The sequence below is a fragment of the Symsagittifera roscoffensis genome, chromosome 8 (assembly GCF_963678635.1).
Source record: "Symsagittifera roscoffensis chromosome 8, txSymRosc1.1, whole genome shotgun sequence".
NCBI classification, from domain to species: domain Eukaryota; kingdom Metazoa; phylum Xenacoelomorpha; order Acoela; family Convolutidae; genus Symsagittifera; species Symsagittifera roscoffensis.
The window spans coordinates 38368463-38396427 of NC_087069.1; the positions used below are offsets into that span (position 1 = coordinate 38368463).

Genomic DNA, 27965 nt, shown 5'->3' on the forward strand with positions numbered 1-27965 from the left:
GTTTCATTTTCTTTCAAAAATAATCGATTATAATCCATTATAATCCATTATAATCGATTATATTCGGATTATTTTGCTTAGAAAAATAGTATCATTATAATCCATTTTTAATCGATTATAATCGATTATTTTGTAATTTCATAGACACTGTCTATATAATGACAATATAATCAATTAGGATCCATGGGAGCTCGGTGCGGGTACGAAAGAAAAACGTTCATATAACTTTCAATGAAATTCAAACTTTTATATCTAAGGAAGAAATATCATCAGAGCTCAACGTCTCCAACATGTTGTTGCGGCAGGAATCGTAAAAGAACCTCAAATACCAGGTAACATATTCCAGTATAAAGGCCGCTGATGCAATCAATTGGAAAACAGATTGAAGTCCAAACAGGAAAAACTGAATTGATTTCAACTCCTGCACAACGAGCAAGGACAATATACAGTATAAGCACAGGAGATTGATCAGAATGTTGATGGGTATCTGAAATCACAATAGCAATGTTTTCCCCTCATGTTGAAATCGAGTCTTTTAAATCGATAAAACGTTTTTGTCAAAAACAAGGCATTTCAAAAAAATAATAATTTTCATAAACGGCAAGTAAAGCGAACTCAGGGATTCGACCCTATGACCACCCAAAGAGTTCCCCACTTGATACATCAATTTTCGGTGGATAATCAACAAAACCTCCATGTCTTTAAAGCGCCATATCTTGAAGCCCAAATTGCATCAAAATACCGTAAATTACGTCAGAATTACGTAACAGTTGCATAACAACAATGACAATCTGTTGTTATGCTGCATAACAATAATAGTTTTGGGTTTGTTGGAAAAATAATTCTATTTTCGGTTTGTTGGTCCTTCGGCTTGTTGGCCTACCACCCAAGTTTTGGCCGATTGACCCAAATATATTTCTAAAACAGCCTTTCTCGTCAAAAAACACTAACTTTAAGATGGAAGCCCGCGCCAAAAAACGGGGTTTTCGGACAAAATTTGGTTTGAAAAGTCTAGTAGTTTTTGGGCTTTTCTTCTGAATAATTGTCTGCGTTACAAAAAATGCGATGCTAGGTAGTAAAATATGAGGTAGTAAAAATAACATTCTTGGGGCAACATTGAATCAAAAAATTAAATAAAACTCAGTTTTTAATGGGCGTGGCGGTTTTAATTTCTAAAGTTACAGTAACTAACTACTTTTATAAAATTGCTTGTGGTAAATTTTATTCAAACTTCCGGTTTTCTGAAAAACTGAACTTTCAGTAGCGCGCTCTTATTTCCAGGAAAAACACGCACTAACAGAAAGAAATTAGGATCCGTTTAATTATGAACAAAGCATGTATATATAATTAAGATTGATTTTATTCTGAAAAAGTATGTAGATTAAACAGAAAATACTAAGTTTGACTTGGGTACACTTTTAAAATCAGTTTGTTAACAACTCACTTGGAAGAAAGCCGAATGAGCTGTGAATGAAGCAAAGTAAATACGTATTGGGTCGTGCGTCTCATATTTGAAGCATACTACAGAGTCGTAATCTTCCTTGTAAAATCCATGAAGACATCCATGGCCTGGTTTGAATTTTGAAGGAAACTAGAAGAGTTAAATTATCATTGTACCTCGCTTTTAGTAGAAAAGTTTGTTCGTTTCATCCGGTTATTTGAAATCAGCTTTTGCATGAGATTGTTTAGCACAAAATGAGAAAATTTTTTATTAACCGGAAAAAAAGGCGCAAAAAACATTCCATAATAAATAATTGAACGTATCATCAAGTTTCAAAACATTCTGTAGACATCTCATAATTCGCAAATACCCATAACTTTTCGTCTTTATAAAATATCCAAGAACAACAAAAGGAAAAACCCGGCCCGCCCAAGGGAGCTCAGAATCCTTATAGGAAGCTTTTTCCAAGATTAAAAAAATTTACGTTTTTGCTACAACTTGCGCGTTAAAATTGGTCGGACTAAGTTTCAACTGTTTTCAACGACTCATCAAAGAGTTCATATGGTTTACAGGACTGATCTGATCGTAAGTCAAGGCGAAGCCTTGAATGCTCCGACTGCATTTTGAGTCCAATTAAAAAGTTTTTTTGGTCACATAATTGACGCAATAATTGAACGATTAAAAATCGTATTTTTGTTCCGACTTGCGATACGAAAGTAACGGAATAATTGTGCTCGTTTTTTTTCTTCAGACAAATTTCGACTTTTTAACTAGCCATTTTTGACGGAATTTTTTTATATCATTCAAAAGGTATTAGTGTCCTGGAGCTTAAATTTGAAAAGATATTTCATCTGTGATGATTTTTCGTAGAGTTATGAGGGTTTAAAGTTTGCTATTTTGGCCATTTTGACCAATTTGGGACAATTAACGCGCGACATAATTCGCGCTATGAACGCGTAAGCGGAGATTTAATCCGCCTTATAAATCGTTCCAAATTGGTTGAACGAAGCTTATTTGCCATAATTGATTTGTTACTAGGAGCGAAATCTATTCTTTTGTACTTTATATGGCGTGTGGGGGGGGGGGATGATTTTGCTCGTTGCTTGAGGGTGAGGCAACATTACCCAGCTCTTGTGTTGGTCCTTTCCCCCGTGGATAAATGGTCTTAATAAAAAATTTCAAATTTTAGAAAAAAAAATTTTCGTTTTATTTTATTTCATTTAATTTTCCTATGTTATTACTGCTGCTCCATAAACCTTAAAGGCAGTCGGAACATTCAGGGCTTCGCCCTGATACGAGCAGTCTTGTTCTTAACTTAATTCCCCATACGCAATGTAAAATGCAAAGGGTGTGTTGAACACCTCGTATTTATTGTTTCGCTCTCTTGATCTGAATGGGACTTTCCGAGTGTGCACACCACTATAGTTACCTGCCATAATTATGCCAAAACTGATTTAATATCCCGCACTACAAAATCGTTCCAAATTGAAGTGAGGCGGCAGATTGATTTTGTTAACTCCAAACACGACTAAAGTTGCAACACGTATTTTTTGATATTATCAGCCTAAAATTCATAGTTTTCCTAAAAAGGTTTAATTATCCAAACACTATCCCTGACCATTTACAGGCAGATGGAATGGAACGTTCACGGCTTTGTCCTTATACGAGCTGTCTTGTTATTGAATATGACTAAATTGCTGGCATACAATTAATTTTGAACCTACTTATCCGTCGCCTACGCTTGTAAGTAAGAACAGTAAATATCGCGCGTTAATTATCCCAAATTGTCAAATTCAAAATTTTTCTACCCCCTATTCTTGACACAAAAAAAAGATCACAAGTACAGCATATTTTCAAATTTGAGCTCCGCACAACAATTTTTTACAATTGGTAAAAAAGAATTCCGTCAAGAAGCTTTACTTAAAAAGACAAAAATTGACTGAATAAAAAAACCATCTCAGCCCCAGGCAAAAATTTTCCGCACTTTCTTTGAAAGTCGGAACAATAATTTGACAATTCAACAAAAACGCTGGTGTGAGAAAAATAACACCGTGAGTGGGTGGAAATTTTAAATTTTTGACACCAAAATCTGAGTTATCCGTACATTTTGAGAACATTCTTGATTTTTTTGGTACCGAAACTAAATGAGATGACCACTTGGTATTCCCAACCAACACAAACCGGAATAGTGCCAGCCAACAGTCAAATTTGATGATAGCAATATAATAGAATGACGGGATCAACCGTACAATCCCCCCCCCCCCCCCCAACTGACCAACAGTAGAATACCCTACCCCCAGCCACGTACATGCTATACGGGGCTCTGGTTCCTTGAGCACACACAAAGAGAAATGGATCTACTTAACAATCGCCCTCCCTTTGATATCTACTTAAGAATTGACACCCTTATTAATAAAAGCAGTAAATAGCACGAAAACTCATTACTTTAATCTACTTAACAATTGCCCCCCCTTCTTAAAAGGGGGAGGGCAATTGCTAAATAGTTCCAGAGAAATATATTATTATCGCATGTATTTTATTATCGCCGCAATTAACTCAGCCGAGCTTTTGGCGCGTGTAGAGAAGTAGTCAACGCGATACCAAGTTTTTTATCAAGAGTTTGCTTGTGTTCTCTATTCGACATATAACAGCACTTGTATATGCTAGAGGTTGACCTAAAAAGTTATGGCCATCCAATCGTTAGTACTCGTTTTCTGTTACGTTTGTGTTTGTGATTCTTTTTCGTTATTTCTCCCAAAACCAACAAAATTAATTTAAACTCTTAAATCGAAAAAAAAATTCCAGGATAACATTTTTTTTCTGTTTTAACCTACTGTCGCTTTTCCTTCTTTTTCGATTTTTTTTCTCGGGAAGTTTTTAATTTTGTGAAGTCAATTATGAATATACTCTAACCTATTATATCTGACTGAAAGGCATCTGTTGAGGACAAACTGTTATGCAACTAACTGGCTAATAAGTTTTTTACCCTATCGATATTATTTTGTAAAGAGTAGTATATGAGTGAGGTGATCAGGGGGGGGGGGGTGGGTGGAGACCCCCATGTATTAAGATAGGGAATAGAGTATCCGGTCTCCAAGCTATGTATTAAGATAGGGAATAGATTTCCAATGTATTAAGGTAGGGAATAGGTTTCCCATGTTTTAAGATGGTAGGTTTCAGATGGTAAGTTTCAGAAAAATTTTTGGCGCCCGAATTTTTTGAGCTCGATTTTGCCAATACTTGCGTTTCTTAGTCAACTTCTACGATTTGTGATATGTAAGGACTATATTGTTTTACAAAAATTCGAGACCCCCATGTATTAAGATAGGGAATAGAGTATCCGGTCTCCAAGCTATGTATTAAGATAGGGAATAGATTTCCAATGTATTAAGGTAGGGAATAGGTTTCCCATGTATTAAGATGGTAGGTTTCAGATGGTAAGTTTCAGAAAAATTTTTGGCGCCCGAATTTTTTGAGCTCGATTTTGCCAATACTTGCGTTTCTTAGTCAACTTCTACGATTTGTGATATGTAAGGACTATATTGTTTTACAAAAATTCGATATGGTAAGTTTCAGAAGGTAAGTTTCAGAAAATTTTTTGAAAATTTTTTAAGTTTTACTTGCAAATACATTTTTATCTTGAAAAAACAATTTTTTATTAAAAAATGAAAAATTTTTTTTGGATGGTAAGTTTCAGATGATAAGTTTTGACGAAAATTAAGTTTCGATTTAGAGTATGGGATCATAAACTAATATATCACGGAATATTTTTTTTCTCGAAAGAATCTTAAATTCTTATTTCATGTTATTTATTTTCCCTCAGGTTATCTGGGGAAAATTGTCAAGAGGGGATTATCTTTGACAGATTAGTTATTCCGCTCCACGGGATATCAGGGGAATCTTGACAGCTCCTCACGGTTGATTACTTTTATATCCTACTTAATCTTTTTTCCGCAGGTTATCTGGAGAACGGATGACAGGTTCATTACACTTGTTAATTTTATCTTTTTTCACATAATTATCTAACTTATTTTTACCTCAACTGGTTTATTTATTCTGTCATATTTCTTGCTACGATTCATTTCAGTTCTCTTTTATCACTTTGTCTTTAATCTTTAAAAAATTCTTTGAAATTTCCAAATTTTCCAAAAAAATTATTTGAAATTTCCAAATTTTCCAAAAAATTATCATCCAAATTTATCAATTGCTCAGCCACGGTAAAAGTTTACACTGAGAAAAACATAGTATCATTTTTTTTGGTTCTGATACTTTTGTGTAATAATTTTTCCATCTTTCTCAGAGTAAACTTTTCAGAAAATTATACAATTTACTAGAAATTGGTTACAATTTTCGTAAATTTATCTACTCTATCGTTAAATCTTTCAATTGGGGGACTACAACGTCCATATTCCATCATCATTCTCCGTATTTCATCAAAGGGTTAGTTGCTAAGATGCTTTTCGTAAAAAATCTAAGGAATTTAAAAAGTTAAATTACATAAATAATCAAACAATTCACTACATCGTATAGTAAAATTACTGCAAAAATTAACACTTACAAAAAAAAATGCACTTTTACATGAAATTACTGATAAAATTCAAAACATACACATCATGAACATTATTCAAGTTCTTTTGGAAGAATTTAAAAAGGAGAAACGCTGAATAAATTGCGTAAAAACCACACAAATTATCAGTCTTTTGTAGCTTTCGAGGAACCATTCGTCGAAACTTTTTCGTCAAAAAGGGGGTAAGTTGATCTCTTTCTTCCCAAAGAATCTGCAAAGTAGTAGCTTTTATTCATTCGAGCAATCATAATCCAGTGTTCTCCTCTATCATTGCTTGGGGCTGAGTTAATAATTGCAAAAGAGTATTTTGTTAGTTGAGGTACTGTATCAGAAGGGTATGATCCCATGTACTTGAACCTGAGCTCTGGAATTCTTTCAATAATTTGCAAAAGTGAGATGTTATCCATCTTTGCAATTGTAGGCTGATTTACAGCTAAAAATGAAATTGATAGTTTGATAGTGTACTTTAGGTTAAAAAAAGAAAGAATTATGACTTACACACATTTAGGAATTGAATCAACAAAGTCCCATACACAAGCCTTATATAGTGGGCAAAGTTTTTTGAATACTGTTTTACAGTCTAGGTTGAAGAAGTGTCTCGGGTTTTCAACTAAACAGCATTCCTTCTCTATTTTTTCTGGAGCTTTAGGTCTGAAGAAAAACAATATAGATAGTACAGAGATAATAACAAAGAAAAGTCCCAAAAAAGTTACAATATTTTTATAGGAACCTGAAAACTCAAAAAAATTAAACATTTTTAGCGACTGTTCCGAATTTGTCAATTTGAATATTTGATAGTTTTTATCCCAAGACTATCACTTCCGTTACTTGCTCCAAGGGAAATTGGAAAAACATTTCTAATCTCAAGCTTTCTCCACTAAGTTCTGGATAATGCAAGTATTCAGCGGCATCCTGTAGTGAAGTCAAGTCGAAAACTAGAATACAGTGATTTTGAAAATCTTCCATAGGAAGAGCTGAAAAATCTTCGTTAAACTGCATTGCTTTCATTGTTGTAACATAGGGTCGACAAAGGGAAGTTGTATCTAATGAAATAATTGCTCTTCCACCCCGAATAATTCTTAGTTCTCTCAAATGAAATTGTTGATAATTGAAAGGATTTTCATAAAAAGATCCCGCAACAGCGGAATTTGTATTCATTGCAACAGCTATCCTTCTGATTGGGGCATTATTGAAAACATTTTCCTGAATAAACTGGTTTTGACGAGATGGAATGATAAAGGTTCTTGCTATAGTTTCCATGTAATTGTAATGAGCAGGTTCCCTTTCCAGGTTCCATTGCAAATATTGATGATTAGGTTCAGCTACTAAAATTCATCTTGTCAACAGTGAACAATCAACTATTTTCAGACTGACATTTGGATTATCAGATAACATGTAAAAATTAGGTCTAGCTCGAATAAGTTTAATTCGAACTTTGGTATTTGGTAGCAACAGTTTTTCGCAAGTAAACAAATCAATGGCGAGTCTCCCATAGAGTGAAAAAGTTATCCCTGTTCCCAAGGAATTTGCTCTATCAGTGGATGGATACATATCAAATGCATCAGGATTTTCTTCAAAACTGTATCCATGACAAGCAAGAATTCCTTTATTACTCACTGCTGACGAGTTGAATTCGTTCGATATCTGTGCCTTATGAGGATATAATCCATTGGCATTGTAAACCATTGTATTGTTAAAATAAACTTCACAGTTGGATAATAGAGAATGTAGTAGATTGTTTATATAAGTTAAGTAAGTTTGTGGTTCCTCATCTGAATCTTCCTCCGATTTTGCTTTATGTTCTGCTTTTTCTTTTTTGAAAGCATCAAACAATCTTCCTTTGAATAGTTGAAGCTTTAAGCTAAGATGGGTATCACGCATATCCAAGTAGAGATTACGATCCGTTTCAAATTCAAACTCAATACTGCTTTCATCTAGAGAACATATGACTAGTAAGATGACATAATTGTTTCCAAAACTGGGACTTTATCAAAAATCTCCAAAGAAGAATTTGTAAACGCTCCGTACCGAAAATGACTACTTTGATTTACACTCACTTTATTTTGTCAAAAATGTTTTTGCGAGAGCGACTGATTTTTGAACTACTCTTTTGAGAAATGGTTCTTCTTTTTCTAAGCTTGGATTTCTTTTTTCCACCTCCCAGCTGTTTTCGAACTGTTTTTGTTCCAACATCTTTTGCAAACGTTTTGAGTTTTTTTTTGTCCACTGACAACTTCTCCAATCTCTGGAGCAGCAATTTCAAATAAATCTGCTCCGATTCTTTTTGCAGCTGGGACTATATATTTTTTAATGAAGGGAATTGCAGTTCTCCCAAGAGTTTGTGCAAGAGCACCAAAACCTCTTCCACGCTGCCTTGCATGTCCACGAAAAATAGGGAAATTAGCTGAACTTTGAGCAACCATTTCGTATGAAGTATAAATCAAAAATGATTATCCGAAATCTTGCGAAACAAGAGGACAACTCGTGTAATTCCTACGGACACAAAAGGAATTTTTTCACCTGTAGTATCCCTTAGTTCTATTTTTATGCTGTGGAATGAGTTTTTTAATAATTTTTTAAATTGTAGATTTGTGAAGGATTGATAGTTCATGTACTGTCCTGTAGATATTATGTTTCCATTTTTTACTTTGGAAATGAAAGGAATACAACGCAGTAATGGAATTTTTGTATCGCCTACTATATTATATTCTATAATATCACTATAAATCATTAAGGAATGTATTCTTATAATGTCGTAAGAATACTGAGGATAATGTGGTCCTTTTCCTTTCATTATAACACCTGTCTGATTTTGTTCTAAATCACAACCAAAAATGTGACTCAAATCAGCACTTTGAATTATAAACACTGATTGATCCTCAGGTAAATGAATGGCAACTTTTTGTGTAATCTTATCTACTGATACATAAATTCCGTTATATTCATATTTTTGTGCTCCTATACGTTTTCGAACTTTGTCATTCATGGCTACAACTATATCAACAATACTGAACAAGCCAGGTTCAACATGCATCGGTTGAATTTTTCTTTTTTCCTCAGGACTTTCTCGTCCATCTACGAAAGTAAACTTTCCCTCTGTAACGTTTTGGTACAAAGAAGGGTACGATATTTCTGAAATAGCAACCTCCCATTCTCCTTTTAGATGTATTTGTTCCGGTAGAAAATTTGTAAAGGAACTAAGACTGTTATTCGGATAACAATTAAAAGAAGCATTAGAAACTAGCTCAATAGTGAAAGAATCCATAACAACTGATCGGTAAAAATTTAGTTTAAAAATGATATACCTTTAATCAGAACTTTTTCTAAGCTCTTTTTCATAAAATTTTCCAAGAATTTCCTCTTTTTCGAAATCTTTGATGATGTATGTTGGAGGTTTTTTTGTAGATATTGCCGAAATTTCAAAAATTTCATCTGTAAACTGTGGCTTGTATCCTTTTCGGAACGGAATATCATTTTTCGAAATTCTAACTCTATCACCAATTTTGAATTTTTGTTAAGTATATTTCTTGAATGATTTGTTATACAATATTGATAAAAAATCACTGTTTTTCACATCTCTGGGACATTTTCCAATTGATCGATTTTTGCGGCAGTTCAATGTAGAAACAAATTGCTGCAATTTGGGGATAAATTTTTCACCATGATCTTCAATGTAACGATATATTATATGTTTTAAAGACTGAATTGCTCTCTCTGCAAATGCAGCTTTGGTTTCACTCATTGTTGAGTAAACTACAATGTCTTTCTCCTTGCAAAACTTTTTAAAAGTTCCCCCATATTCTGTTCCTTTATCAACCCAAAGTTTTTCAGGAGTGTTTTTTCGAGAAATCATTTTTCTAAAAGCTTGTAAAGTGTCTTTGGCATACTTTGTTTTCATTGTTTGAACTCTGACAAATCTCGAAAAAAAATCTACAGCAACTAATAAATACTTGACTCCATTGTTTTGACTAGCTAACTTGTCTACAAAAGCCAAGTCCATACACCAGATTTCATTGATATATTTAAAAAAACGCTTGAAGTCTTCGGAAAGACCTGATTGGTGAACCAAATTTTGTATACGATGTCTTGGTTTGTAAAAACTTTTCTACCTTCTTTTTTGATAAACCACTCGCTTTACTCAAGTTTTGAATAGAACCGTACGCAGCTCTGCCCCTAGAATACAATCTGTTTAGTCTTACCTTTTCAGATTTTGAAAGGGATCCAAGTTCCTCTATCTTTTGCTTTGGCATTCTTGTTAATAACAAGTTTAGGAGGAAAATGTGTTGCTTCCAAAATAGTAAAGTAAATATCTGGGAAATCGATATTTTTTCGCTTTAGTGCACACACAAAGTCTACAATAGATTCTTTTGTATCTCGATTATCCAATATAATATTGTCTGACTGGCTGATTTTAACACTAGGAGAATTCAAAATTAAATCAATATTATGCTTATTGTTGCTCGTTTTTAACCTCGCATTTACAGCACTGTAAACAGAATCAAAATTTTTTGGTACAATCTCCTCTTTTTCTTGCTTTTGTTCCTATTTTTGTTTTCTTGGAAGTGTACTTTGTGATTGATAAACTGAGTACGGAATTAAAACAAACTGTTCCATACTATGTCAATCGTTTAATGACAAAAAGGGTGATGATAGATATCAATTGTAACCCTTTAGTTGAACTTAAAATAATTCTTCTTTTGTGTAGAGGAGTTCTTTTTTGTGTTAGTTCTGAAATTTCTTTTCAATATTTGACTACGTCTTCTTTCCGAAGATCTCGAAGCTCTCCTCTTAATAGGTTTACTAAACACTCGCTCAGAAACTGAATGAAATCTTTTGGGCAATTGAGAATGAATTGTTTTCGAAGCCTTAGGGAAAATTTTTGAAATATTGGGAGAATAGAGACGTATTGTGTACTCATCGTCCAAAAAATTTGTCTCTATTCCAGCTGGTAAGTAAAATTTTGTTGGAACTGAGCCACTATTAGTGCAATACCTAAGTGAATCAACTGTTTTTGGGGTTAAATCAATAAGTAAATGACCATAAGGAACGGATGTTCCATCTTGATACCACTCTTTCAATTGAGATCCTAGACCTAGTTGTTGACTTAATGTTTTGATTTGTAAAACATCCCTCGGCGACTTGAACAAGACTATGTGTGTATTTTGTAACTCTACATCTCGTCCTAATTTGCTTTGATGAAATAAATTGTGTTTGATGTATATTGTATTCAGACCCCTGTGTCTCCCCGCAGTAGCAATTTTTACAAATTGTTTGGAGTTTGAAATTTCTTCACAAGAATCATCAAATATAAGCAAATACTTAGTTCCATTATTGGGGAGATTTTCAATCAGGTCAAAATCTACTCCTTGAATAAATTTAAGGTTTTTTCTTTGCATTTGACTTTAAAGAGGTTGATAATGTTGATAAAAATAAAAAATTCTGTCGAAAGCTGGTTGAAAAGTTCCAATTTTCAACCAATCAAAAATAAGATGCGATTTTCCAGATCCACTTGGTCCAACTAGGGAAATAAAAATTCGTTCTTTGGTAGATATTATTTTATTCATAGCTTTGGAGAAGGTAGAATATAACCGACTGTACTTGATAAAATAGCTACCCAAACTGTTGTTTCTTCACATGTTGTGGATAACATAATTCGAACGATTGCACATACTAGCAACAAAACTATAACAAAAAATTGGCACAAAAAACTAAAAGAGATCTATTACATGTACGTCCAAACAATTTCCATGATTTTCGTTCATGATTTTCTTCATCGAAAACAAAAACTCCTAAATTTACGGGCTTGTCACATTGATCGACCATCTTAACTCTAAAAAGAAAAAATTGACAATGAAATTTAATTAAGGTTTGAAAATGGTAGTACATTAAGAATAATATAATTTACAATTTGTTAAAAAAACATCGAGTCCATGTTCCGTATGCAAATGCTTTTCTTTCTGCACAGTGAAGAGTTTTTGCATGACCAAATGGGTAGTTGCTACACCTCCAATCATATTCTTCATCTTTGAATATCACAAACTGAACTTTAGGGCAAGCGTAGTCATCCAAATTAATAATCTTTGTTTCCAAAAATTCTGATAGAATCTTACATTTTTCATAACCTTTTGCAAAAAATTCCGTGTCTGTGGCTTCTAATTTCTTCAATATTTTTTCAAGTTCAGTATATTTTTCGTAACCACTGCTCCAATTGATTCCATGAAGGTGCTGTGTACACCAAAAAGATTGGGATGTTGGTTTGAATTTTTTGGGAGGAAGAAAGGAATATCCTTCTGTTTGTCCATCCTTATAAACTCCTAATTCTTTCACTATTTTGCTTTCGATACATTCAATATCCAAAACAACTAGACTCATTCTGTTAACTGATTTCTCTGGAGTTTTTTGTTAAAAATGATTAACAATCAAACAATGCATATACTGATGAAGCAAATAATTTAACATATAAACAGAAAAATAATCCAGTCACGTGACCAAGAAAGCATGAACTGGGGAGACTAGGTGCAACATAACAATATCCAGGACCTTTTTTTGTAAGAGATTTCACAGATCCAGCAGAGACATGTAGAATTGCATGTAGTCTAAAAATTTTGGAGTTTGCAAAAAAGTAATCCATACAGGAATTTCTGTATCCAATAAGTCCTCCAAAAGGAAATTTTTGGTTCATTTCTTTTAAGTTTATGTCCGGATCCAAAACAATACAGGTACAAAGAAATAATTTTTTTCTTTTTGTATTTGATGAGAAATCTTGACTAATAATCTCAAAAACTCTTATAATTTCATTCAATTTCTGTACGTTCATTTTCTACAGTACATTCGTCAATAATGATACAAGATTTTTTGAAGGTCTCTACATAACCTAGTACTGAAGGAAGCATATCAATTAATTTATCATATTCTTCTCTTTGTAGTTGTAAAGATTGATTATTTTTCCATTGATTTCCATTTCTACGATATTCTACAAGATCTATTTTTTTGGTATCAGATCGGTATCCTATGCGAATTTTTCTTCTACCATTATGCAGAGTCCACTCAAAGTGAGATATTTGTGAGTCTACGTCCAAATTCTGCAAGTTTGGTAAATTTTGTGATTCTATAATTGTTAGTGAAATTTTTTGGGATTTTTCTTCTAGAACAATATGAAAAAGTCCCAATTTATTGTGAAGTTTTAAGAGTAAATTTCTTGAAAAACCAATATTCCAACTCATACTGTTCAACGCCAATACTAAATGAAAAATGATTTTGAGGATAAATAGTTAAATTACAAGACAAAAAACATAAATAACACAAATTTTTGTACATTATAGTTCTCAACAAACATAAAGTCTCCCAAAATTTGGGACAGTTCTTTGAATTCGTTCAAAGTATAGTTGACATAGGCAACTTGTTTCATTGCTTCATTCTCTTTTGCGGTGAACAGTCGAATCTGAATGTAGGGAGGTTTGTTAATATTGTACTTCTTGATCGTGACACAAACTTGTCTTCTATTGTATGTTGCTATGTCATACACTTTGTTGCAGTTGGCAAGCTCCTGATCCATAGTTGACTCTTTGTCAGAAGTGAGTTCCAATATAGGAACGAGTCCAAGGTTTTCAGCATCGTGAATAACAGTATTTCTAATTGCTGAGATTGCTTCTCCTTCTTTTTCACCAAGATAGACTTGCTGTCTTTTTTCGAGTTGTCCCAACTCATTTTTCTTGAATAGTTGAAAGCAGGGTTCAAAATAAATTTTGCCTTTGTAGGATTTTTGGGACCAAGCAAATCTCCCAATTCTTGTTTGATTTTTTGAGAATTCAATGTAATTGGGACTTGTGTCTTTTGTTGAGTACATTTTTGAAGAACAGACTGATCAGATGTAGAGAAATGAGAGAAATGAATTTGAGATTAAGCGAAATTGAAAGTAAACAATATGAGTCATTCACTGAACCATAAAAGGAAATAGAGCTATAATTGGAATTTTTGAGGGAAATTTCCAAATATGGAATTGTGTAGGTGTCCTATATAAATCCACAATTTTCAGCAAAAATCATTGTTCCAGATGGCTGCAGCTATGTGTCAAGCTCTTCCCAGCTTTTATTCAGAGTATTGTCAAAAATCGCTATTTATTTCCGTTTCCAGTGATTTTTACGAAAAATATATAGTAACCAATAATTTTTGTGTCTCTACCCACAATTCTTACTGTTCTGTGGAAAATTGTAAGTTCCACATACTTCTGATTGGTTCATCTTTCGATCAAATTTTACAACGATTGGGTAATTTTCATTTCACAAACCAAATTATCGATTGTCTTTACACTCTGTACAAATACAGATTTTATTCGAATGTTATTTCATCAACTGGCGAAGTTTTCAATCAACTTGATCCAGCTGTTCATCACAATTTGAAATGGAAAGTAGCAGAAAAAATGCCAAGTGTTGCAAAGAAAAGACTGTTACGCAAAAAATTCAAACGTCACTATTTATGTTCTAACCAGAAACTAGCTTCCACACAAACTATTGGTTCAGCTTTTCTAGAAAGAGTTCGTTAAGTACAAAACTCAAAATATGAACATGATTTGTTAAAAATAATTGACTGTTTTATTGATGGTTATGGATTTGTAAATAGTGATCATGTCAATTTTTCAATAAAAATCTTCTGATATTCCATTTATTTTCTCTCATATGTTTACAAAATTAACTTTAATTACCGAAAAAAAATCACCGTTAAAACGTTAAAAAACGTTAAAAACGTTAAAAAAATTTTCAAACATGTAAGAAAGATGTAATATTTGTTTTGATTTTCAAAAAGTTGCAAAAAAAAACATTTCAATTTTTTTAACAAGTTGTAAAAAAAGTTTCAATTTTTTTGACATAACGCGAAAAGTGTTTCAACTTTTTGAGAAGATGCGAAAAATGTTTTACTTTTTTTCGATAAAATGCGAAAAGTGATTCAATTTTTTCGACAAAATGCGAAAAGTGTTTTACTTTTTTCGATAAAATGCGAAAAGTGTTTCAATTTTTTCGACAAAATGCGAAAAGTGTTTTACTTTTTTCGATAAAATGCGAAAAGTGTTTCAATTTTTTCGACAAAATGCGAAAAGTGTTTTACTTTTTTCGATAAAATGTGAAAAGTGTTTCAATTTTTTCAACAAAATGCGAAAAGTGTTTTACTTTTTTCGATAAAATGCGAAAAGTGTTTCATTTTTTTTCGATAAAATGCGAAAAATGTTTCAATTTTTTCTACAAAAGGCTAAGTGTGTACAAGATGCAATATCAATTAGCTATCTTTTTACTTGTGTACAGTTTTTCTAGTGTTTTTCCGAAATTTTTTTACATGTGTGCGAGTTCGGAGCACTTAACTAAGTTCTAATTGTTTTTCAATGGTTTACCTTGAACCTCTCATCTATTCTCATAATTAAAATGAAATTGAAGAAATTAATTACAGAAAACGAAGTCAAAACCAAACAACCATTATTTACAAAAACATTTAATCAAAGAGCTGTCGAGCAGCAGAAGAGTTCTGGAGGTTCTCTATAGAACGCAGAGCTGGACGAGGTTCGATTGCTGGTGGTTGTTGTGGAGGAGTGTTTTGAGGAGTCATTGCTTCTGAGAATCCCTCATCTTCATCTATTGTGATTGGGTTTTCGACTGATCCTACCTCCTCCCAAGGAAACAGGAAGTCGTCGACTGGTTGAGCCACAAATCTTGAGTCCGGAATCTCGGGATAACTCATTCCCACATGATCAGAAACTTCCCCCATCATTTGCATTGTTCCAAGTTGGTTCTCTGTGATGGGAACTTGCATCATATGATGTTCGTTGAAATCCCTTTGCATCACTTCCACCATGTGCCAGACTTGGATTGGGATATCCATTCGTGCCAGAAAAACTCCAGAGACTGTTTCTCGCACTTGAATTTGTACTAGATCAGGTGAGAATTCTACATAGTATATGAGGTTGCTGTTTTGCACTGAGAAGATCATTTTGAGCAATAAATTGAGTACAAGAGTAAAAATAAAAGAGTTGAGAGAGGGATAGATGACGGAAGATAAGTTGAAATTAGGATGTTTAGAGCTGAGAGAGGAGGTAGTTGACGGTAGTTAAGTTTAAAATAAAATGATTTTTAGTTAAGAGAGAGGGGTACCTTCAACTCGACTGTGTGGGTTTAACCAATCAGAATTGATTTTCCTTATTTGGATTGTAGTCGTGTCCAATCAGATTTCAGCTTCCTTTTATGGGATTCTTGGATAAAAGTCGTATCCAATCGGAAACAAAGCTCCATTTTGGATTTTGTCGTTTCCAATCACAAAAACGTTCAATTTTGTTCTAGTTGTCGTATCCAATCAGAAGACTCTTTTAAGGACTTAAATCTTCCAAATAAGTAAAAATATACACAAAAGCAATAGCAAAAATAAATGACCAAAAGTTGTTTGCAGTAAAAATAAGAAATATTGCTGATATAAGTAACAAAAGAAAGAAAAGTAATAAAAGTAACATCTCTGCAACTTTTTTCATCAAGTTAATTGAATTTTTTGTATGTAATCAATGAGAAATTGTTGATTTTTGAGTTGATAGTCAAGTTCTTTGATTTTGATGTAAATCTGGGAAGATAACTCAAAGTTGACGAATTTTTCAAAGCAGATTTCTGGAAATCTGATTCCAAACCGAATCAAGCAGGATTTTGAACTTTGAAAATCTTTAAGGAAATGAAGGAATAAAGAACTTTGCTGAAGTGTTTTTACAAATTTGGGTTTTGGATAGGGGATTAAAAAAGTTTTTGATATATTATCGTACGATTATTTGATCAATTTCAAATTCTCGAGAATAAACAAAATTTCTTTCCTTGTGAGGTGTAATTCAGCCGTAAATTTAAAACTTTGATACACAATATGTGAATCAAAAGTAAACTCTTTGATTGAGTAAGTTTCTCTGAAGAGACCTTTACTTAGTCGGATAACTCTATTTTGTACAATAAAGACGTCCAAAAAATTATGAAAAAAGTAAGCGTCAACATCTATTTCATCAATAAGAAAATCAATTGGAATTTTTCTTTTTTCGTATAAAGTAACTCGAGGAAGCTCAAATGTTTTTTGATAGACATTTTTCAAATAATGACTAAGGTTTTTAGAAAAAATAAACATTTCACTTTTAGAAAACGCTGAGTTCTGATTGGTTGATTTCCAACAAACAGTGTTACTAAAAAAATACTCAATTCTGATTAGTTGATTTTCTCTAATAAAAAGCAAAAAAAACTTATTTCATTCTGATTTTCTTTTACGTTAAAAGCAACTGCTCTATACTTTGATTAACTACTTGAAATAAATTTCAAATATTTTTAACAAGTAAGTAAAAAAAATTTTTACTAAATTTTTTGGAACATTTCAAATCTCCCAATTTGATATGTGCCAAGTACTAACAGCTTTACAATAATGCCTAAAAATTCTCCCATTTTTAGATGCCGTCGCTGAATAGAAACGAGAAAGTGCAGTGTGGGGATTGTGGAAACATGTATGTTCGTCAACATGCGGCTCGACACCGCAAAAGCTGTCAAGCAGGGGTTATTTCTTGTCCTGATTGTAAGTATTTCACTTACAATAAACAAGAAATGAATTATCACGTGGCCAAAAAGCATGCTCCATCAACTTCCAAGCAATCAACGGTTTGCTCGTCTTGTGAGCAGGAGTTTCCGAGTTACTACTCTCTCCAACAACATCGGAGAAAAGAACATGGGGTGAAACAACGGAAACCAAGTGATACCGTGGCAGACTTGAACAAGATTGTGGAGGGGGAAGGGGAAGATGGAGTGAAACTCAAAGAGGAGTTGAGTGCTTGTCAGCATTTCTTGGTGGACACTGAGATAGAGAATGGGAGGCATAAGGTATTTAACTTTCAAATGTCAAAGTTAGATACCAAGATTATCAACGAGAAATTTGAAGAAGTCTTCAACAAGCTAGATTCCGCTGCAAAAATCAATATTGCTCTTGGATTTGTTCTCCGTAATGTCGAAACGGGAGAATATCGGTATTACTATGCACACGAAAACAATACTTTGTTCGAAAAATCGCATTTACTGTGTACTAAAGCGGATTTGATTACAATCCAAGGAAAAGTTGAAAAGTATGATATCGTTGAGCAATGCACCCAAGAACGTCAGAACACAAAGTGGAGGTTCAAGTTGATCACAAATGTTACTATTTTTGCTGCACTACTGAAAAACATCCCAATGGGATGTCCAGACTCTGTGTTGCCTGAACCTTTACTGGAAAACCATTCAGTAAACTGTCTTTTATCGGATAAAGATAAACAACCATACAAAGATCATCTTTGTCTTTTCCGTGCATTAACAATGTATTTGTATGGTCATAGTAACCTTGATGCTCATACATCTGAGCTGTTTACAGAGTTTATATCAAAATCTGGATACGATCCGAAGAATTTTTGTGGAGTGTCAATCGATGATTTACCTCTTGTAGAGGGAATAGTTGAACGAAACATATTCATTTACGATTTTGATATTCAAGAAGGAGAATATGTTGGAGAATTAGCCAGGCGAAGTATTGGAAAATTTGAAAAAACGATCAAATTGCTAAGATTCAACAACCATTTTATTCACACGAATGATATTGATTCTTTCTTCAAGTGTTTTCGATGTCCGAGCTGTGACTGTTTCTTCAACAGATCAGACAACTTCAACTGACATCTTCTAACTTGTAAAGATCGAGTGCGACATATTTATCCCAAAAATGCGTACACACTACGGGAAACAATATTCGAGAAATTGGATGGCTTCAACATTCCCTACACTGAAGGTCAGAAATTATTTAGCAATGTTGCAGTTTTTGACTTCGAATCGATTTGTGTTCCCACAGAAGAATTGAAAGCAACTGAAACAACTACTTGGATTGGAAAACATGTCCCTATTTCCGTATCAATATCTTCAAATCTGCAAGATGCTCCAATTTTCTTGTGTGAAAAAGATCCAGAACTTCTAATAATTTCTTTTGTTTCCAGCTTGGAACTTCTGGCTGAAAAAAGTAAACTACAAATGAGAACCAAGTATCAAGAAATCGAAAACACTGTCAATGATCGAGTCAAAAAGATCTTTGATAAGCTTAATGCTAGAACTTCAACTAAAAGACTAGAAGTCTTCGATTATGAAGATGAATGTGTTGAGGATGGCGACGAAGATGACATGTCAACACAATTCTTGAGAATTCAAAAACATCAGTTGATCGACTTGAAACAGCATTTAGAGCGTTATGTTAATACCTTACCGGTGTTCGGTTTCAATAGCGGCAGATACGATCTGAACCTTATCAAATCTTATTTGATTCCATACCTTATATGTGACAAAGAAATCGAACCAACAGTCATTAAAAAAGCAAATGACTTCATATCATTCAAATTTGGAGATGTTCAGTTTTTGGACATAATGAAACTTCTTGGAGGGGCAACAACATTGGATTCGTTTCTGAAAGCTTATAAAGCAAGTGAGACCAAAGGTTTTTTCCCTTACGAATGGTTTGACAGTCCAGACAAGCTTGACTGTACGGAGTTGCCTCCATATGAAGCCTTTTTCAGCAAACTGAGCAACCACAACCCTCTCGAGAAAGATTTCAACGATTACCAAAAACTGGTTAATGGAGGACTTGATCAACAAAGTGCGCTGAAAAAGTTGCGTATTCAATCAATTCCACCTACAGGTTTTGAAAGTTACTCGTATTTGAAAAACATCTGGGAACAACAAAGCATGATTACTTTCAAAGACTTCTTACGATGGTACAACAACAAAGATGTTGTTCCTACTCTTGAAGCTATGCAAAAATTGATAGAGTTTTACCATGATAAGGGAATTGACATGCTGAAACTGGGATGCACGCTTCCAAATCTTGCAAATATCTGCTTACACAAGTCGACAAATCACAAATTTTACCCGTTCTTTGAAGGAAATAAAGATTTATGTGAGAAAATTAGAGAAGACATGACTGGTGGTCCATCAATAGTTTTTACGCGAAAAACTGTTGTCGATCAAACTTATATTCGTAACTCGTCAAATATTTGTAAGACAATTGTTGGAATTGACGCTAGCCAATTATATCCATTCTCAATGTGTCAAGAGATGCCAACCGGACTTTACACAAGATAGGAGTATGACTCTGAAACTGATCGTTTTAAAGCTAGAAATAACAGAACAAGAAATTTCGAGAACATGGTTATGTCCTTTTATCAAGAATTGAGACCAGAGTGTAAAATTCAGAGTTTTTACACAACCGGAAAGCAGAAAAAAATTGACTGTTTTCATGTTGATGGTTACTGTGATCACTGTAAAACAGTATTTGAAGCTATGGGTTGCTACTATCATTTCTGTTCATGTCAAGAAACCCGTCCATCGTTGTCAGAACAAGATATTGAAAGGGGAAATAAGAAGCGAGAAATGGATGAGTTGAGACGAGAGTATATAAAAGAAAGAGGTTACAAAATTCAGAAAATGTGGGAGTGTGAGTGGTGGAAGCATTTCAAAACAGATTCGTCAATCAAGAATCATGTCAAGACAAATTTTCCTTATAAAAGACCTCTGTCTACTGATTCTTTACTTGAAAAAATAAAGAACAGATCTCTTTTTGGTTATGTGCAATGCGATTTAATAGTTCCTGACGAGTTGAAGCCTACATTTTCAAATTTTCCTCCAATATTCAAAAACATTGACGTCTCCCGAAATGATATTGGAGAGTACATGAAAAACTATGCCGAAGAAAACGATTTGCTGAAAAACCCACAACGAATGTTGATTTCCAGTTTTAAATTAGAAAATGGTACAATCATCACTCCACTTCTTAACTTCTATTTAAGTCTTGGACTTCAAAGTACAAAAATTTATCGATTTGTTGAGTACACACCAAGGAAATGGTTCAACAAATTTGTTCAATCTGTTGTTGATGCTCGACGAGAAGGAGACGAGAATCCACATTCTGGAGTTGTTGCTGAGACGATGAAGCTTCTCGGTAACAGTTCGTACGGTTATCAAATTATGGACAGATCCAGACACACGATAACCAAATATCTCGGCGATGAGAAGACACACAAAGCAATAAATGAGAAGTTTTGCAAGCGATTGAATATTGTGAAAAAGGACTTATATGAAGTAGAACTATTGAAGTCAACAATTGAACATAGAGAACCAATTATTGTAGGTTTTTTCATTCTTCAATACGCCAAACTTAGAATGTTGGAGTTATACTACAACTTCTTCCACAAGTATTGCGATGAGAATAAATTCGAGGAGTTGGAGATGGATACGGACTCTTTGTATCTAGCATTAGCAGAAGATAACCTGGACGATTGTATATTACCAAAGAAGAAAGCTCAGTGGACACTTAATCGTCGAAATGATTGTAGAGATGACTTTATAGCTGATGCAGATAAGAATTTTTTCCACGTACATGCTGCGCTGTTCACAAAAAGCATGACAAACGAGAACCTGGATTATTCAAAGAAGAATTTCGCTGTACTGAAATGTTGTGCCTGTTCAGCAAGACGTATTACTGCTATGATAGTAAGAGCGACAAATTCAAATTTAGCAGCAAAAGACTCAACAAAAGAACGCTAGAAGACACTGGGGATGGATCAATGTCTAAATACAGACGAGTTCTTGACGAAGCTGTAAATTTGAAGTCGACCAATCGCGGATTCAAAACCTCCAACCATTTAGTTGGAACATATGAACAAACTAAAAAAGGACTCAGTTACTTTTACCCGAAAAGGGAGGTACTTAATGACGGAATACATACTAAGCCCTTGAATTTGTAAGTTTATTCTATAAACTGTAGTAAAACTTCATACCATACAATGATTTATATGTTCTTCAACTTTTCAACAGTAATAAAACAATTTAGAGTAATTTAATTTTTTTTCTGAAAAATTTTATTTCTTCTTTGAAGCTTCAGTTAGGTTTCAGCATAGTTTCAGACACTTTCAATTTAAACTCTAAGGGTTTAAAACAAAATAAAAATCATATCTTAATACAATGAAAAAATCTATAACCTATCGCATTGGTGTAGAGAATCTTAAAAAATTCGGGCGCCAAAACTTTTTCTGAAACTTACCATCTGAAACCTACCATCTTAATACATGGGAAACCTATTTCCTACCTTAATACATTGGAAATCTATTCCCTATCTTAATACATAGCTTGGAGACCGGATACTCTATTCCCTATCTTAATACATGGGGGTCTCCACCCACCCCCCCCCCCCCCCTGATCACCTCACTCATATACTACTGTAAAGATTATTAAGTAATTTGCCCCATTTTTGGGGGTTTAGCTATTTTTATGCGAACGAAGTAATATGCGAATTTATATTAATTACTCTTCGACTTTTATTAAATTACCCGGGTTGACGTCCGAAGAAGAAAAATGCTTATCATAAAGTTTCATATATGAAAACTATGGAAAAAATGCTTATCATAAAAAATTCATACAAATTTAAAAATTGTTTTGAAAATTTTTAATGAACATTTTTGGTCTACTTGCCTCTTCTGAAGCTTTCTGGTCATTAAAAAATGATTTAAAATTTTAAGTAAAAAAATGTTGATAATACAATTTTTTCATAAACAAAAACAAAAATCTGAGGCAAAAAAATTTAATTCTTTGTTTTTGGCTGCAAACTTGCCTTTGTGCTAAAATATAAATTTTACGAAAAACAAATTTGGAAGCAAAATTTGACTTTCTGTGTTTATAACGTAGTCCAGGATGTGTTTTTCACCCAAAAAATCCCAAAATCACAAAAAAGTGTTTTTTTTTTGTAAACACGATTATTATCTTTTGTTTCAATTGCTAACATAAAAATAACTTTGTAGAAAAACAGGCCTTTTTTTCTCAACCATCAAAATTTTCAAATTAAAAATTATCTAGTCATATTCAAAAAGTTAATTTTTTACTATACAATTCCATGTAAAAATGATCAAACTAACTTTACGGCTATATCACCTAATGCAGTTTATCTGCGTGGTAACTGCCAGTTATACTCTGGGTTGTCCTATGAGAAAAAATCCTTGGTTAGTGTTTCGGTTGAAACATGAAATTTCGAAATAATTTTTTTTGTATTTTCGTTTATGGAATAAATGCTTATCATACAATTTCATAATATCGAAAAAAAACACTTATCATACAACTTCAATTCTGGAAAAAAATGCCTATTTTGCTATTTTCATACACTTACTTTTGCTCTATGAAATTGTATGAAAGAGTATGATAAGCATTTTTTTCATATAAGAAAATTGTATAATAAGCATTTTTTGTTAACCCGGGTATCTTAGCTATAATATTTACAATTTGACTTATACCATTTGGACTAACTTCACAGGTGACAGGAAAAAAAGTTAAGACATGCTCCGCTCCGCTCTTGTCTTCCACGTTAAAATAGGCATGTTTAGGAATGTTTGCTCAAGTGTGGTTTTTTGTTCAGAAAAAAATTGAAAAAAATTGTAAGCCATTGTAAAGGCATCAATCACTGCCTTAAGCTCAAAACCTTTAAAAACATTTTTAAAGATCATTTTTCGTTTAAGCAAAGTTGGAAAATGTCCAGCTGATATTGCGGATGAAACCGAAACCTAATATATCATTCTACTGTCTCGTAGGCGATGATTTAATTAAGTTCAGAAACCATGTCATACTGAACGGGGACTATCTATTTAGTCCCATTGATAAGTTTTTGACACAAAGTGAATCATTTTCTACTATACGTAGCGGCAAAGAAGACTGTTAATTGAAAGATTTTAGGAAACTAAATCATTTTTGAAACATTCGCCAGCTTTTAAAAACAAAAACTAATTTTTAAACTGAAACTGCCACAATCAGTTTTGAAGTTTTTAACTTTCCAAGTCGATTGAAGTTTTACCAATTGAAGAGGTTGCTTTTTAATATTTGGTTATAGGAAATGGTCTCGAAATAATATTTGTTAGGTAACCTGATTAATTAGGCGAAATTTTGTGTAGACTTTACTAAAAGCGGATGTTGAAGAGATGATTTGAAACACAAACTAATAAATTAAACACTTTACCCTCAAAAATTGTATCCAAATTTGTTACGCCCTCCTTTTTGGTCCAAAAACAGAAAAAATGAATCAAAAATCTTCCTTTTTTGAGAAAACTAAGGCTTCAAAATTTCTCACCTTGAATTTGGCCCAAAATTGCTTAAACTGCAAATACGGAAAATCCGCAAATGTAAGTGGAACTTGCAAACTGTACGTGGATTCCGAGTTTTGTTTATCATTAAACTTGCATTGAACAATTAAAAGCTAGAGCTAAAAATCTTATCTTTAACTATGCGGAATTTAAAAGCAAGGATTTAAACTTTGTCAGCGGAATCCACCAACAAATCTTAAAATATTGGTTAACTAAGTCGGTGGATTTCACTTTTAGTATTTGGTATACAATCCCAGCAAACAAATTTTAAGATCACAGTTTTGGAAACACAACAACGGAAAAATTTGTTATTTGGAGTCATTGGGTTGAGCGTGTTTAGAAACACAACGCACAGCATAATTTTATTTCTTTAACTAAACTAGCACAATCAACTTCGAAGTTTTCAACTTTCCGAGTCGATTAAAGTTTTATCGTTTGAAGATATTGCATTTAAATATCTGGTTGTAGGAATTGTTCTCCTAATATTATTTTTTAGGAAAACTGAACAATATGGCAAAAATTTTGGACAAGAAACTGCTGTCAGAAAACTGTGTGTAGATTATTGCTGAAAGACAGATGTTGAAGAGATGATTTGAAAGTTCAAAGTAATCCATTAAACCTTTTTACCATCAGCATTTGTATCCAAGTTCATTAGACTCTTTTTTTGGTCCAGAAAACGGTAAAATTGAATCAAATATCTGACTTTTTGAGAAAACTAAGGCTTTAAAGTTTTCACTTTGAGTTTGGCCTAAAATTGCTCAAATTGCAAATAATGAAATGTACAGTGATGATTTATATTAAACGGACAAAACGAACAAATGTTTTAATTTTGAACGCCTTTTTCTCAAATTGGATCAAGGTTAGACAAAAAGTGAAGAGAACAAAAATTGTTTATACTTTTACCAGATTTAATTTTTTATCCAAAGTTTTCAACCAAAAATCTACCCCAAAAACAAGTCGTTTTGGCTTTTGTTGAAAAAATCAATATTTACGCTGAAACTTCTTTGTTAAAAGATGAAAAAATATAACACAAGAAGCCTTTTACACAGCCCAACAAAGTTTTAGAAGGGCTAACCCTCTAAAAGCCTGTAGAAGAGAAAACATGCTTGATATTTTGCTTGATAGTCAGGAAAAAATGTGATTTTTACTTTATAAAACCCAAAATCTTTGCTCAAAAACAAATTTTGAACAATTTGCGCAAATTTTTGAAGGTTTAACCTTTCAAGAACTTTGTTGGGATAAGTAAGAGTCTTCGTGTGTAAGAATTTTTTCTTCTTTTATTAAAGAGGTTTCAGCGTAATTCTTGATTAATTTAAAAAAGACAAAATGACTTGTTTTTGGAGTAAGTTTTTGGTTGAGAATTTTGAAGAAAAACTTGCACCATAATAACCCTGGCAAAATTCTAAGCAAATTTTGTTCTCTTCACTTTTTGTCTTATCTTGATCCAGTTTGAGAAATTTTTTTTCGAAATTAAAACATTTTTCCGTTTTGTCTGGTTAATTTAAATCATCACTGTACAATTCACTATTTGCAATCTAAGCAATTTTGTACCATATTCAAAGAGAAAACCTTAAAGTCTTAGTTTTCTCAAAAAGGCAGATATTGGATTCAATTTTACCGTTTTTTGGACCAAAAAGGAGAACCTAATAAACTTGGATACAAATGCTGATGGTAAAAATGTTTAATTGATTACTTTGAGCTTTCAAATCATCTCTTCAACATCCGTTTTTCAGCAATAATCTACACACAGTTTTCTGACAGCAGTTTCTTGTCCAAGATTTTTGAATTTTTGTTCAGTTTACCTAACAAATATTATTAGGAGAACAATTCCTATAACCAGATATTTAAATGCAATATCTTCAAACGATAAAACTTTAATCGACTCGGAAAGTTGAAAACTTCGAAGTTGATTGTGCTAGTTTAGTCTAAGAAATAAAATTATGCTGTTTGTTGTGTTTCTAAACACGCTCAACCCAATGACTCCAAATAACGAATTTTTTCGTTGTTGTGTTTCCACAACTGTGATCCTAAAATTTGTTTGCTGGGATATGTATACCAAATACTAAAAGTGAAATCCACCGAATTAGTTAACCAATTTTTTAAAATTTGTTGGTGGTTTCCGCTGACAATGTTTAAGTCCTTGCTTTTAAACTCCGCATGGTTAAAGATAAGAATTCCAGCTCTAGCTTTTAATTGTTCATATGCAAGTTTATTGATAAACAATACTCGGAATCCACTTACAGTTTGCGGGATCCACTTACATTTGCGGATTTCACGTACATTCTGCGGAATGCGTTTACAGTTGCGGAATCCAGAACAATTAGCTATTTTCGCTTGTTGCGGAATCCGCGACACAAGAAATATGCCGACAAGTTTTGTAAGTGGAATCCACTGATATTTTGGAACATGTTTAAAGGTTAGTTTCTGAAGTCCAGTAACATACAGACACAAATTTGGGCGCCTATCCAGTAGACAGTTTGGCCTCGTAATGAGATATCAAAAAGTTAATTTGATTAAAGCTAAATCTGAACGGTAAGGAGAAAAAAAAGCGTGCCACATTGAAAAATTTTAGAATACTAACTTCAACATACAGTTAGTTGGCTGAAAAACCTCCTATCCCCCCACTCAATGTATGTTAATGTGGGGAAGGGCTAAATAATGGGGTCACTTGTTTTTTAGTCTGTTTAAGACAACTGTTTAGTCTGTTTAATAAATCATTAGGTAAAATGTTTGTTTTATACTGTTTTAATGGCCTTCAAAAGAGTGTTTCATGATGTTTTTTGTTCATATGGACCAATCGGGTACCGTTTAAACATCCAATATGTCGAACATCCGAAAAAAGAAAAAGTGCTGCAAACATCCGCAAACAGCTTTACTAGGTCAAACATCTGACATTTTTCAAAAATAGGGCAAGGACTTGATTTCTACCCTACGTTCGTTTAACAAATGCGATACTGATCGATTGAAGGAGGATCACCGCTGTCGTGCCAACGTTTTGCGAGTTTGCAAACAGAGGGTAGGACTCAGAGGACATTAACGGCTACCTTAAACCGAGAGTCGGCTAAGTTGGAATCGGATAATTGAATCATATCTTGTTTTTGAAACTCAAACGACCTATTAAAACATAATTCTTATTTCAGTTCGGATGTTTGACATATCCAATGTTTGCACCAGACCCCGACCAATCAGAGTGATTTTTAAAATTATTTGGTACTTTTTTAGAATTTTTTGTTCTTAAGCATAAAACTAAACTCAATTTGTCTAAATTTAGTTTTCTCCATGACAAAAGGTGATAATACTTGTTGATGAACCAGAGGACGTAGTAGTGGTAGTCATCTTCTGAAAAGAAAAGTAATAAAGCCGCTCAAAAACTGGAAGTTGAACAAAAAATTCAAATTGACGGTTTAGATTTAAAAATATTGTGGAATTATTTTTGAGTCGCAAAAAAACATAAGCGAACAGCGAAATTTAAATGGGAAAAAATGCAACTAAAAACTAGTCTTGTGGAAATTGCAAGCTCAAAAACAAAACAAAAAAATTACTCAAAAAAAGTGTTTGCTTTTGGCACAAAAAATTCATATAAGAGGGCGCTAGAAACTGGATCTCAAAACAATGCACTCTGAATTTGGACTCACCAAAGCCCCTGCTAATGGTTGTTAAAACAAACCTGTTTTGAAAAGTTTGAATCTGTTATTTGTTGAGCCGAAAAAATGACAGCGGAAATGAATCCTGTTTTTCAATTCAATAGAGCGATAATGTTTGAATAAGATAAAAGAATTTTT

At 33.2% G+C, this 27965-nt stretch overlaps 1 long non-coding RNA gene across 1 annotated transcript; it reads right to left on the bottom strand.

The window, feature by feature from the left end:
* Positions 1–396: 396 nt before the first annotated feature.
* On the bottom strand, positions 397–27934 carry LOC134852825 (uncharacterized). The gene is made up of 4 exons (XR_010164299.1): positions 27851–27934; positions 27483–27522; positions 1445–1569; positions 397–487 (listed from the first exon to the last, which is right to left on the bottom strand). It is a non-coding gene; the product is annotated as an uncharacterized LOC134852825 (long non-coding RNA).
* Between the last annotated feature and the right edge of the window lie 31 nt (positions 27935–27965).